The sequence below is a fragment of the Protopterus annectens genome, chromosome 4.part0, assembly GCF_019279795.1.
Source record: "Protopterus annectens isolate FY-2018-M chromosome 4.part0, PAN1.0, whole genome shotgun sequence".
NCBI lineage: Eukaryota > Metazoa > Chordata > Ceratodontiformes > Protopteridae > Protopterus > Protopterus annectens.
This window is the reverse complement of record NC_056733.1, coordinates 654,435,728-654,450,447: the sequence shown is the minus strand read 5'-3', so window position 1 is coordinate 654,450,447 and position 14,720 is coordinate 654,435,728. Positions and strand designations below refer to the sequence as shown.

General features: G+C 45.6%; 1 protein-coding gene across 1 annotated transcript in view; it reads left to right on the top strand.

Moving 5' to 3' along the window:
* Window positions 1-14,720, top strand: part of MAPKAPK5 (MAPK activated protein kinase 5) — a 1,432,063-nt gene that overhangs the window by 541,894 nt on the left and 875,449 nt on the right. The gene's annotated exons all lie outside the window — the stretch shown is intronic.

Genomic DNA, 14,720 nt, shown 5'->3' with positions numbered 1-14,720 from the left:
ATTGTCGACACGAGAATAGCGAAACTGCAGAACATCAAACAAATGGAAATCTCCATAAAGGGAGATTTCCATTTACTTCAATGTAGTGCGGTCTCGGAGTTGGTATATATACGTAGCAGGGGGTGTAGGGGTGCACCCCCCCCTGCCTACACCGTTTAGTTTTTTTTTGTTTTTATTTTTTTTTTCTGAACATTCGAGGTCAACCTTTAGTGATTTGAACTGTTAAATATTTGATGTTCTAATATAGGCCCTCCTATGTAGACATTTAGAAACAGTCAGAATTCCCCCCCAATCCTGTACAGACATGTAAAAACAGTCAGGTGTGTCCCCCCCCCCACAATCCTATGTAGAAATGTAGTAACAGGAGTGCCCCCCCACACCTCTGTAGACATGTGGAAATGGACAGGTCTGCCCATTCCCCCAATCCAGTGTAGAAATGTAGTGACACTTAGGTGTGCCCCCCAATCCTGTGTAGAAATGTAGGAACATGTTTGAGTAGGTATAATACGAGTGGGGCACAGATGGCCAGAGGTGGCCAAGGTAGCAGGATAGGTTGTAGCATTTGCACAATATGCAGGTCTGTGTGTGTGTTAGGATGGTGTGTGTTTTATAATGTATGAAAGTGGTCAGTATGTATGCATGTTGAGGTAAGACCTGGTGGCCATTGCCCACTACTGCTGGTAACAGGGACAAGCCCTCACGACTGCAGTGCCAAAGACAATCCCCACCAGTATAACACATGCTAGCAGAAAGCTATTGGAAATGTATGGTGATAATGTGGGTCACCATCTGAAAGACTGACATGGCACAGGGGAAAGTACCCCAGACATACATTATATATTGTGTCACTGTGAAATGGTGACACCCTTGGATTTGTACATCTAGTTATGCATCACAGTAACAGGACCTGTAGTGGGGATACCGGTGATGTCTGCCTGAACACCTGCAGATCACAAAGTAGGTAGGACTGATGTATTGGGAATCAGCTGATGTACCTGCACGTGCCAGCGTAACTGTAATGCCCCATGCATATCTGTGTGTCAAATGCAAGTAGTGTCCATAGTACGCATGCACCCAGCCACGCAAACACCACCCACAGGCACCTCTCTGGCAATATCCCTGCTGTGGGGAATGGGTACAGTACGACCCCACCTGTATATGGCAGTAGCGGAAGACTGCAACATGCATTGCAGGTGTCCCATGCAGTTGTGCCCCTAGCTGTGTAGGTAGCACCCTGCCAGCATCCGCACCACCTGATCGAGACTGATAGAAGGTATTGGCATGAACAGCTATCACATCTACCCTATCACCCCAGGGGAATATACTGTATGGTGGTCTAGGACTGTAGGACTGACAGAATGCAATGGTCTGTCACATCTGTTCTGCATCAACACCTAATGCCCCACAGGCGACTGCCAAAGGCCTGTGTCTCACATGTACTGCCAATGCATGTTATGTCATGGACATCCAAATAACATAACACACTCCATGTAAGCCATATGCAAGGCCATGTGGACAAACCACAGTAAAATGTCCACCATGTCCCACTGCATGAACTGTGGACCAACACTAACACACACCTGTGATGTGGCGATACCCTTTGGGGAAATATCAGTGAATGTATGCATAATGTATGGAAGAGGTTAGAATAACAGAGGGGGTGTGGGAACATGGGCAGCATGGAATGTGCAGGGTCCAACACCAAGCTGTGTGCATACTATCCCTGGCTGCAAACACATAAATGGGTGGCTGCACACCTGCCCGTACACCACAGTATGGTAAATGTTCTGAGCCACAGCCCCTGCCTCTGTCTAACATGTGCAGATCTGTACAGCTGTGAGGCATTGCCACAGCAAGATAAGGCCATACTACCATGTTGATGGGTAGACAAGTATGGGATCCTCTGTCAGCACTGTACCAAGGTGCTGAACTGGATACACAAACCTAGCACCAAGTGTCTGCAGCTCCCCCTTCAGAATGGCATAATTTACCATGAATATGTAGGTGTTTGCCCACAATACAACACACAGCTGTAGTCACCCTTGTCTCTCAAGTCATCACTGTGAGTAAGAATGTCCACCTTACAGTACATGAGGATAGAAACTATCACTGTATATAACAGTACACATGTCTGAATGTCTCTGCTAACAGCAGTGCCATGCAGCTGAAGCAGCACAGACAAAGTCACCTACAGTACACATTATCCCCTGCACAGTTTGTCCCAATATTGCCCAATGATTGACAGATACACTGCAGAAACAGTATGCTACCTGTAGGTGTACAACACAAAGGTCTGCACTGCAGTACAAACTACCTGAAATCAATCCACACATTCAGTACAGAAGGGCATACTGGGCATGCTCACATACTTGGAGAAATTAAGGAAATGTCGGCCAACAACATACTGAAAGGTCATACTGGACAATCTCACATACTTAAAGGTCATGTCTGCAAACAACAGTGAATCAGACATACCTGACATTTGCAGATGTTAGTGCAGACGCTCCTCAGTATGCAGCACTCATGCGTTGCACACACACTGGATAGGAATATAGGCATATATCAAAGGACAACACACCATAATACGCCAAAAGTAGATGTACACAGATGTGTGGAAGAGAGTGCTGTCACAAGGGGCCATCCATTATGAGGCCTGTTCCACCCAGCACACAGCCAGGGGCCATCCATTATGAGTCCTGTTCCACACAGCACACAGCCAAATGGCTACAACCATATGAGGTTTGGATGTCACTCACTGTAGACCTTAGCCACTGGTATCTGTCAACATGATGGACTATGTGGTGCAAGTGCTAGCTGTGCAACATGACTGTACAAAGAAGTAGTCATCTAGCAGCTGTATACATGTACCTGTGGAATATAACCCTGCATGTGCCCGCATGTGGTGTGTCAACCTCTAGATGAATGGGTTATGGCCCATGCACACGCACTGACCTCCCCATAGCCGTACTATGACAAGCCTGTTGCGGTCACCCACTTTGAAATACACCCTTGTGAAAGGTGTAGGCCAGTAATCTCCGTGGCGCTTCCTGTAACTGTGTACTGCTGTAGTGTGATAAACTAGTTAGGTAGGAGTTATAATCCCGGACATGGCAACTGTGTGTGTCTCTGTCTGTGTAGAGAGCAATGCTTTGTAGGCTAGTCACACTCACTACAATTTAGATGCCCTACTTTGTCAAGGCTGCTGATGTCATACACTGTGAAATACACCTTTTGTAAAGCTGTAGCCCAGTAATTTCCGTGGCGCATCTAATACCTGCGTACTGCTGTAGTGTAATAAACTAGTTAAGTAGGAGCTGTAATCCCAGACATGGCAACTGTGTGTGTGTGTGTGTGTGTGTGTGTGTGTGTGTGTGTGTGTGTGTGTGTGTCACCGTCTGTGTAGAGAGCAAGGCTTTTTAGGCTGTAGCCCAGTAATCTCCGTGACGTATCCTATAACTGCGTACTGCTGTAGTGTGATTAACTAGTTAGGTTTTTGTGTTTCAATGTCAGTGTAGGGAGCAATGCATTTTAGCCTAGCCACACTCACTGCAATTCAAATGCCCTACTTTGGCAATCCTGCTGATGTCATTCATTGTGAAATACACCTTTGGGGAAGGAGTACTCCAGTAATCCCCGTGGTGCATCCTATAACAACTTCATGCTGTAGTGTGATATAGAAATCTGGTAGGGGTTCTATTCCCACATGTCGGTTGTGAATGTTTTGTGTATGTTCAAATGTCTGTGTAGGGAGCAATGCATTTTAGCCTAGCCACACTCACTACACTTCAAATGCCCTACTTTGGCAATCCTGCTGATGTCATCCAATGTGAAATACACCTTTGGGGAAGGAGTACTCCAGTAATCTCCGTGGCGCGTCCTATACCTGCATAGTTCTGTAGTGTAATAAACTAGTTAGGTAGGAGTTCTAATCCCAGACATGACGTGTTTGTGTGTGTGTGTGTGTGTCTGTGTTTGTGACTCGTATCCTGCGTGGAGGTGGTTGTGAGTGTGTAACAACTGGACTCAATGTGGAGCGGGTTTTGCTAATTTTGTATATGGTAGCCCTAGTATGTATCACAATGTACACTGTACAGGGATAACTGATGTGAAATAGCCAAGAGGCTGGGGTGCAAATCCATGTGCATACATGTGACATCAAGGCCCGGCAAACAAAGTTAGCAACCGTAGTATTACCCAGTGAACACTCTCAACCCATGTCTCATATACACACACACACACACACACACACACACTTGCCTAGGCAACAGCCGCTGTGTGGGTAGTACCCTGCATATTGCCCACTGATAGTAACTATGGTGTGATTGCAGTGGGCTACAGAGGGCATGGCACCCTGTCCATCTATCCAATAGGCACGTACATGCCGACAGTGCACCTTCCCCATGTTCCCCACTGAACATCTGCAACACCTGTGGTGCCATCAAATATGACCCACAAAGGACATACCATACCTGAAAACATGCCCTGTATGGACAGATGCCACTGACACCAAGGAATGCAGGTATCATGCTGCTGTCCATTACCAGTTCCCACCACATGAGGCCAGGACTGGCACATCTGATGATAATCTGTGTACACAACATGGGCCAGACCCCCCAGGTACAGTTCCACATGTCACTGTACATGCATGTGGGAGGTGTGCACATCCCAGACACCATCCATGTCATTGACTAAGGAACACATATATGGCAAGCAATGCACAGCATTGGCCACACTCAGTAGTCACCCAGGTGACTGTATGGTGAATACAATACCCACCTGTGTGGGCAAATCCAGAAACTACACCCCTGAGCCACAATTCAGATCATTGTCATGTGGGCTGATGCCAAGGTATACCCATCACCTAGCCTTGAATAGCTGCCTAGCACAGTTGACCACTACACCCCCATGAAGCAATGCACCCATGCATGTCAGTACTGGCAACCCTGTGTGTGTGTGTTTGTTGTATGATCACATTCACACTCACTACAACCCCCATTGGCATACTGAAGCATGCTGTCCAATGTCAGACACCTCCACATACCCTTTACCCATATAACCTGTGGATGACCCCTGTGGTGCATGTGATACCTGCACAGCAATGTGTTGTGGCAATCTCAGTAGGTATGAGTTGTATTCCTGGCCCTGCCTTGTGTGTCAATGTGTGTGTGTCCCTATGAGAGTGTGGCTGTGTTGATACTGGCACCTGCTTATGTGGACAGACACGTGTACTACACCTACCATATAGCTACCATATCCCTGTTGCAGATGCCACTCACCATCACATATATGTTTTGAGGGCTCCTCAACATGTAACCTATGTGGTGCATCCGTTAACTGCTTAGAAATGTGATAGCACTACATAGTCGTCAGGGGTTTGATACCCTGTGCTGGTAGATGTGTGACACAAACATGCTTAAGTTTTACTCTCCAACCCCCCCCTGACTTTACTTTGCCTCTGTCTGCCTCTCTCACTCCCTCTCTGGTGGATGTGGAGATTTACACCTGCTTTGCTTAGGAAACAGCATGTGTATTGTAAGTGATGCTCATGATCTGCTGATGGCCTCTGCACAAATTGCAGTCCTCCTCTAGCTGATTGCATGTGGAACAGCTGTGGTAACATTCCCATAGCCAATTGCATGGAAACACACTCCAATATCTAGGAACATCATGTTGGTGTTAGGCCTTTTCATGCACTGTGAGCAGAAACTAGATCTGTTGTTTGGCAAACAGCATCACAGATGGATTGGGGATTTACCTCTGACAACTTACACTGTGGAAACAGGCCAACACACAGGAGGAGGATGTGCCTGACTTGACTACAGACTGTAAGTGCTGCTATACTGCGACTGGAGTAATGTTGGCTTAACAGGGTGTGTGTGGATATGGCTGTCCTACATGTTTTAATACCTGTCATGTCATTGCTATATTTATGAGGAAACCCCCATCTGTAGGGTCATCTGCAGACTGGGCAGTGTGTGGTGCCTTTTGTTATTTGTGTTACCCAAAGAGCTCCTATCTGTGAACTGCAGAAGGTAGTGTGAGGATTGCAGTCTGTAGATGGTGACAGCTGTGAGAGTTACTGACTTCGTATCCCTCGTAGGACATATGTTGCAACAAACCCTGTTACAACAGTAAATGTATGAGGTTATCACTTCAACATGTCGATATTGGCCCTGTGTTTGTGCCTCCAGCCACAGCTCTGTCAACTTTGTACATATGTCATGCAGTAAGAGGTGCATATGTGCTGTATACCATATTTATTGACATCATATCTGATATGTCAGTGAAATATCAGACTGCTACACATGATGTCCTTCAAGGATGCATCTGCAGTCCTTACAAATGGGTTGTCCTGTCGTCAGGCAGCCCTTCGGTCATCCGGATTCCAAAGTCTGGGTCTGGCCTCGGCTGGTGTCGCACTTCACCCGACGTCATAGCTGCAGTTATTCGGGTATAAAGGCATCAGCCGACGCCATCTTCCTCAGTCTTTCTTGCCGCGTGGCGCCCGAAGCAGAAGCTGTTCGCAAGTGCCGGTCGGTCAGAACTAGAGATTACTACTACTGAATACGTCTACTACTACCGAAGACTTCTAAAAAGCTAAGTACCCCGTTGGGGACTCTTTCTTGCCTCAGCCGATGTCAGAAAAAGTGAATAACTGTTTAACTTGTGGGAAACAAATACCTCATAAAGATTTCCACTCTTACTGCTTACCTTGTTTAGGCCCAGACCACGACGTAGCAGCTTATCTAGCCTGTGCTTCTTTTAACCGACGGACGCTTAGACGTCGGTCGGAATTTGCTGAGGAGTTTTTCGGCTCCGATTTTGCTTACATTATGCCGTCGGATCCTCCGACTACGCAAATATCTAAAAAGTGCAAGGAAAAGGACCGACACTCGCGGTCCGCGGTTTCAGCCGAAACTGCGGTTAAGCCAACCGCGAGTGTCTCGGTTTCGGCTGAAACCGAGCAAGCGGTTCTTCCTTCAGCCGAAAACTTACCTCCTACCGAGGCCTCTTCCAACCTGGTGGAATCGGCTTCTGAAATCACTCCTGCTCTTACAGTTTCTCAGGAATTATCTGACACTATCCCCTTGGATATTTCTACCCCTGCACGTGGAGCTGCTAGGCCACCTGCATCCATGTCCATTAAGGCCTTTGCCAGGGCCAAAGCAGCTAAAACTACTAAATCTGTGCCTGCTAAGATCCCCCCTCACAGGCCTAGCTCTAGTTCACAAATGCTTAGTTTAGCAGAGGACCTCATTTCTTTAATCCAGGGATCCCAACCTCACCCAGACAGGGCCTCTCACCCACCTCCAGAGAAGAGGCCTAGAGCAGAGCCCCTGAGCCTGTTTCAACAGATGATTCCTCTGATGATTCAGATAACACAAACCCTCCAGAGGCTCCTTTCTCCCCTTATGAAGACTCCGATGCTGAAGAGTCCATTCCTTCTGCCTCTCCGCCTGAGGAATTTTCCTTTGGGGAAACCTTGCATGCTATGAGGGAACAATTTCAGTGGCAGGGCCAGGATTTTTCAGACTCCAGAAAAAGGCTTAGAACCTTTCTGCATTTACCACAACATAGGCCTTTAGCCATACCTCCAGTTCTTTCTGTTGTAGATGATGCATTTAATGATGCTTGTACTGCTCCTGATTCTCTACCTCCGGCCCCTGCTAAGCCCGATAGGTACTACAGGGTCCCGGACATGCATTACCATTTGTATAAGGCTCCCTTTGCAGATCCCGAGACTATCTCCCAGGGTCCTAAGGCTGTAGCAGCTACCTCTACTAAAAAACCCCTCCCCTCTGAAAGAGAATCCAGGTCCTTAGAGAGATGGGGTAAAAAAGTTTACACTTCTGCTACTCTTTCAGCCAGGGCCTTGAACTGTCAATTCCACATGATCCAGTATCAAGAATTTATGCTAGACCAGTTAACCAAAAAACTGTCCTCAGATGAACCATTAGACAAAAAATCTGTTCAGGAAATGGTACATAACATTCAGCAAGTCAGTAACCATTCCTTAAAATGCGGCTATGATGCACTGGAGGCTTCCTTTAGATGAACCATGACTGGCACAGTTATCAGAAGGCATGCGTGGTTAAAAGAGCAGGCCTTACCAGACCATGTCAAATCAAAACTACTAGATGCTCCCATGGACAAGATCAATTTGTTTGGCTCTCCTGCACAACAGGTGCTGAAGAAGATGGAAGAGAAGGCAAAATCTGTCCAAACAGTGAAAGATTTCTTACAGGTCCAACCTCCAAGGTTTAGCAGGAATTGGCCCTCCAAGAATTGGTCCTTTCCAGACTCCTCCAGAGCTCAGAGAGGCAGGAATAGGCGTTCAAGAGGCAGAAAACAATCCAGGGGTGCCTACAGGGGGCGCCAGTGGTAGGGTATCAACCAGCGAGGTGCGGCCACAGACACAGCCACCACCACTACTACAGGACAATCACAGTGACTTGGCTCTAGCACCGCCTACCAGGGAACAACTAGAAGCACCCTTGGGCGGAAAGCTAGCTTTATTTTCAGTAAACTGGCATTACATCACAAGAGACAAGTGGATTTTGCAGACAATAGACCAAGGTTACAGGTTTCACTTCCATACTCTACCAGGGAAGAGAGGAATGCCAAACCTACCTCCAAATCAAAAGGCAGAAGCTCTAAAACAAATAACTCAATTATTAAGGATGAGAGCTGTGGAAAAGGTACCATCTATGGAGCAAGGACAGGGATTTTACTCCAGGCTCTTCCTGGTATCAAGAAAAGAAAGCAAATGGACCTATTCTCGACCTGTCCGCTTTAAACACATTCCTCATTGTTCCAAAATTCAAAATGCTGACCCTACAGCAGCTTCTTCCCATGCTGGGCAAGGAGTCTTGGCTGGTAACTCTAGATCTCAAGGAGGCATACCTGCACGTCCCCATACGACCAAATTGCAGAAGATACCTCAGATTTCTTGCAGGATTCTGTGGTTGTGTGTACAGTACTGAGGTATGTGTACTTATGGTGATTGTCGACAGTGTGTGTATTGTTAATATGTACTTGGCATGTGCACAGACTGTGGTAGATATTGCTCTTGGTCCTGTTCTATCTGATGTTGCATGCTGCTCCACTGTATGTTACCATATCAGCTTACGTTTGTAGGGCCAAACACACACACATGTCCCATACCTCAGACAGGCATCTGACCACACTGTGTAGCAGCCCAGTATATGTAGGGGTAGTGTGTGAGTGGCACATATGAGGATGGTGTTGAACAGATAGTCCGTATACTGTAATATTACGCTAGCTCACCATATGTGGCTGTGTTCACATTGGTTGTGGTTATGCGCTTTCATACAGGTGTCTGTTACACCGTGGTGTGACATGCCTGTAGAGCCTGCTATATATGCAGGTACATGTGTATTTCCCCATAGGAAATGTAGGCCAGTGTTGAGCCAGTCTGTCTGTAGCCTGCACAGTGCTTTGTTACATGCCTAGCAGCTTAGTGTACTTACCCAGTGAGATGTCATGTCCAGATACTTGCCTGGTGTACTGCCGCAGCCCACCATAACAGTCATGTATGTCAGACAAAGCAGTGGGATGCTGTACAGATGTATGTCAATAACTATTGGGTAGTATGTGGCCATGGCACCTCTGTACCAGCGGTTATTATGTGTCAGAACAGACAGGGGTGTGTGACTGCATAACCTATGGGGGCAAATGTATACCAGTAGTTACTTGTTATACCCATCTACATGGCTAGCATCCACATTGTCAGGCTTGGTCCACATGTCTTGCACCAAGAGGTTCTGTGTATACCTCTGGACTGTCCAGAATGTCAGACTGTCCACATATATTGGCCATATCTGTGCTGTAGTCCACGGGAGCATTACTGTGCTAGCAGTGATACTGTACTATGATGTTCTTAGGATGTCTGTCAATAGCCAATGGTGCACATGTTAAAAGCAGATGTGACCACCCACACACACAGTGTCTGCGAAGACAATCCCTATTACAGTAGCAATAGTCTACTAATGTACCTGCAATACATACCTGACATCCCCTTGCACTACAAGGTTGGGACTATTGGGGCTGAGGTAGGGCTCAACTCCATGTTCAGGACATTGGGTGAACATATATGTATATCTAATTATCCATGTATTAATACAGATATATACACATATACATATTGACATACATAGATGGATATGTATGTGTGTGTGTGTATATATATATATATATATATATATATATATATATATATAAAATACACATACACACATGCACATTTAAACACATATACACATATATAGAGCAATATATGTCTACACAAATACAGATAGAGATACATATGCACATAAAAGATTGCCAGATTCCGGTAATGACGGCCACACAGGGAAAAAACACACTCTCTAATGCTAAGAATACAGCATCCATGGGACCAGATGACATCCCAGGCTGTGTACTACATAAACTACAAAATGAACTGGCACCTCTTCTAAGTGTCATGTTTAATCATAGCCTCACCTCAGGCTTTGTGCCCACTGAGTGGCGCACAGCTACAGATGTTCTTTGTGTTTCACTGTTGCAGACATTACATTTGGGGTAATCTACTGGCAGGTTGCCTTCAGTTGGCCTGAATAACAAAGTCTTGGGTCCTGAGTTGATTGCTGTTTCCTCTTGCATGACATCAGGTCGTCAGGGGTATAAAACATGCAGCCGATGCCATTTTAATCAGTCTTTCTTGCTGCGCTGTGCCCGAAGCAGAAGCAGTTCGCAAATGCCGGTCGGCCAACTCTTGAAATTTTCATTTTCAAGTTTCAGAACCGAAGTCTTCAAACTAAAGCTAAGTACCCTGTTGGGGAAACTTTTTCTTGCTCCTTACCGATGTCAGTAAAAGTTAATAATTACTTGTGGGAAGCAAATACCTCATAAGGATTTTCATTTGTTCTGTATTCCTTGCCTAGGCCCTGACCACAACGTGCCTTGCTGTTGGTTTTGTGCTAAATTTAACCAATGCACTATTAAGCATCTGTATATCTTTGCTTCTAAATACTTTGGTTCAAGATTTAACTATCCTGAAATGTCACCGGTTAGCAATCTGACTACTGGAATTCACAAAAAAACGCAAAAAAAAAATACAGAGACAGACCGTCGAGGTCCAAAACCGATGACAAAGCTTCTCCTAAGCCAGTCGTCAGTTTGCCGATACTCAGTGAGGTGCTTTATAGGTTCATAGGTTCATACTATGCTATCTGCCTCAGGGCATTTATAAGCCTAGCCAGAGGCTTTCGCCACCCATTTTAAATTAATTTTGCTATGCCCTTTTTTGAGGTTAGTATACTGTGCCTGTGTCTAACAGTGACACAGAAGTGATACCCGGGGTAAACCTACGATACCCCATCCACTCATCAAGATTCCTCTTGAAGAGAGTCAATGAGGGACTCTGCCTAACCTGGACTGGGATTTTATTCCAGAGTGAAGGGAGCCTCTGGGTTATGAATCTGTCCCTCCAGCATGTCCTTTCGCAGCCTCTGATGCCCACTACTTTTGAGTCGCAGGCCTCTACCGAGACCCATTCGGAGTCCGGTATGCCGCGAGATTCTCCAAGTATTGAACCCGTGGATGTCTCTCCCTTGGATGGGTCCGGAGCCGCTGAGCAGGCACCGGCTTCTGAGGGTGTTTTCAGGCCTAAAGATTTGTATATTAAACCAACGCCATCATCAAAAAGAAGGCCAAAACCAACTTCTATTTCTAAAAAACTGACGCATGAGCCATGTGCTCAGGTCCCTATGCCTAAAAAACAAATTATCAAAATGGCGGAGAATTTAATTACCTTGATCAGGGGTTCCCAGCCCCCTCGTGCTAAGAGGCCTAGGCAAGGCACTGATTATGAATCTTCAGATCAGGTTTCCATTTCTTCTGATCAGGAATTTTTTCTATTCCCCCTTATGAGGACTCTGATGCAGAAGAATCCATCCCTTCAGCTTCTCCTCCTGAGGATTTTTCTTTTGGAGAGATTTTGTATACCTTAAGGGAACATTTTCATTGGGAGAGTCAGGATTTTTCAGAATCCAAAAAGAGGCTTAGGGATTTTCTTCTTCTTCCTCAGCATAGGCCTTTGGCTATACCTCCTGTTTTAGACATTGTTGATGATGTTTTCTCAGAATCCAGCATGGCTCCTGATTCCCTGCATCCGGCTCCTAGTAAGCCAGACAGATATTACAGGGTTCCTGACTCCCACAAGTTTATTTTCAAAAATCCTACTGCTGACCCTGAAACTATTTCTCAGGGTCCCAAGGGTGTTAAGGCTTCTACTGCTAAAAATCCTACCCCTTCTGATGGAGACTCCAGGGCACTGGGTAGATGGGGTAAGAAGGTTTATACGTCTGCAACCCTGGCAATCAGGGCTTTAAACTGTCAATTAAATATGCTTAAATATCAACAGCATGTCATGGCCTTACTGAAACAGAAAATGATGTTGATTTCTGATTGTGTGGAAAATAAAGAGTTACAGGAATTATTGCATTCAGCTGAACAAGTTGGAAAGCATACTTTGCAATGTGGTTTTGATTCCTTGGAGGCCTCTTGCAGGGCCGCTGTAACTGGATCTGTGATAAGAAAGCATGCTTGGCTCAAGAAGAAAAATATGCCTGATCATGTTAAAGCTAAATTGCTGGATGTTCCTTTACAGCAGGACAGTTTGTTTGGTAATAAGGCAGAAGAAGTTTTGAAAAAGATGGAAGACCAAGCTAAATCTATGCAAACTGTAAAAGATTTATTGCAAATGCACCCATCCAGGTTCAGTAGGCACTGGCCTACTAAGAACTGGTCCTTTCCAGGACCCAACAGAGCCGCTCAGGTCAAAACCAGACACTCCAAGGGCTCCATGTTTCAGTCATAAGGATCTTACAAGATAAAACAATGGGGTGCCTCCACCTCCAAATCAGGAAGTAGCAAAGCACCACCCTACGGTTAACAGTATCAATGACTTTCCTCTGCCATTTCCAAGCACTTACCTTTTGGCAGCCCCTTTGGGGGGAAAACAAGCACTTCATGCTCAAAATTGGCATCTAATTACCCAGGACAAGTGGGTCTTAAATGTAGTATCCCAGGGGTACATATTTCATTTCCACATGTTTCCATCTCCAAACTGATGGCCAGATCTGCCTCCAAATCAGTGGCAGAGGCCCAGAAACAAGTCATGTCCCTCATGGATATGGGGGCTATTCAACCAGAACCAGAAAAGGAAAAAGGACAGGGTTTTTATTCAAGATATTTCCTGGTACCCAGAAAAGACAAATCATGGCGTCCAATTCTGGACTTACCCATTCTAAGTACTTTCCTGGACATTCCAAAATTCAAGATGCTAAGTTTACAACAGCTACTGCCTATGCTAGGCAACAATGCCTGGTTGGAAACTCTGGACTTAAAAGAGGCTTACCTGCATATCCAAATCAGGGAATCTTGCAGAAGATACCTCCACTTCAAAGCAGGCTATTTGCATTACCAGTTCTCTGCACTGCCCTTTGGCTTATCTATTGCATCCAGGGTCTTCACAAAGTGCCTGGCACCAGTGATTGCATTTTGCAGACAAAGAAACATTCAAATTTATTGTTATCTGGACGATTGTCTAATTCAGGCAGAGGACAAGGACACTCTTCTACAACATCTGGCATTTATAAAAAGGCTTCTAACATGCCTAGGGTACACCATAAACGAAAAGAAATCACAACTGGTACCCTCTCAAATAATTACATTCCTGGGTGCAAGCTTGAATACAACTGCCCAAATGGCTTACCTCACGCCAGACAAACAAGTTCAATTGATAACATACTTCAAACAAGTGGCCACAAAAACCCAGCTATCTGCAAGACAAATTCTGCAGGCTTTGGGGTTCATGGCATCCTGCATTCTACTAATTCTATATGCAAGACTGCATATGAGGAAACTTCAATGGTACCTAAAAAGCTTATAGAGTCAACATTGCCACAGCCTGGAAACAGTGATTCCTCTCATTCCTTACCTGCAACAGGAGTTCCTTTGTTGGGCAGAGGCCTGTCACCAAAACAAAGGACTGTCATTCATTCTACCCCCTGCCACCCAAACCCTGACTACAGACTCATCAGACTATGCTTGGGGCCCCATCTGGAAAGGAGATGCATTCAGGGCGAATGGAGCCCAACTCAAATGCACCTACATATCAACCAGAAAGAAATGCTAGCTGTACAGAATGCTCTGACAGCCTTCAAGGACTTCCTTCATCCAAGACAACTACTGATAGACAGACAACACCACAGTTATGTGGTACATAAACAAGCAGGGGGGTACCCACTCCTTCGCCCTTTGCAGACTAGCCATGGCCTTGAGGAACACAGCCTTGACTTACCAAATACATCTACAAGCTCAATTCCTGCCAGGAAAGCAAAATATTCTGGCAGACGACCTAAGCAGAAATCTTATGGACCCACACGAATGGAAACTGGATCCGCAAATCTTCAGCATGTTGGCACGAAAATGGAGGAGCCCAGACGTAGATCTTATTGCCTCTCCCCAAAACTACCAGTTAGACAAATTCTGCACAAGAATTCATCATAAAAAAGTTTGGAAAGTGGATGCTCTATCCTTCAGCTGGAAAAACCTGTCAGTCTATGCCTTTCTTCCTCTGCCTCTGCTCTCCAAGGTTTTACTAAAAGTCAGACAGGAAAAAACAAAAATGATTCTGATTGCTCCAGACTGGCCAC